The following is a 315-nucleotide window of genomic DNA, read 5'->3' on the forward strand; positions in this document are numbered from 1 at the left end:
GGTACGAACCGAACGAAAAGGGAGCGATACGCGGATAGAGAGAGACGAAGAGACACCGCTCGTTCAGCGCAGGCGCGCTACTCTCCTGCGGGAATGTATCCTCGTGAAATGTACGGTAAGTACGTACGTACGGGATAACGAAGACCGCGGGTGCAGAGACCTCTACGGTCTACCGATGGCGTATCTACACGCCACTCGTGCCATTACGATTGCATCGCTTTGATCGATTTAAAATCAAGACAGAACCGGATTATCCTTCGATCAGATTTTTTTTTTTTTTTAAACGACTCGCCACGTGTGGCGATGCGTACGAAA

Source organism: Apis dorsata, unplaced genomic scaffold, assembly GCF_000469605.1.
Source record: "Apis dorsata unplaced genomic scaffold, Apis dorsata 1.3 scaffold_683, whole genome shotgun sequence".
In the NCBI taxonomy this organism is placed as follows: Eukaryota; Metazoa; Arthropoda; class Insecta; order Hymenoptera; family Apidae; genus Apis; species Apis dorsata.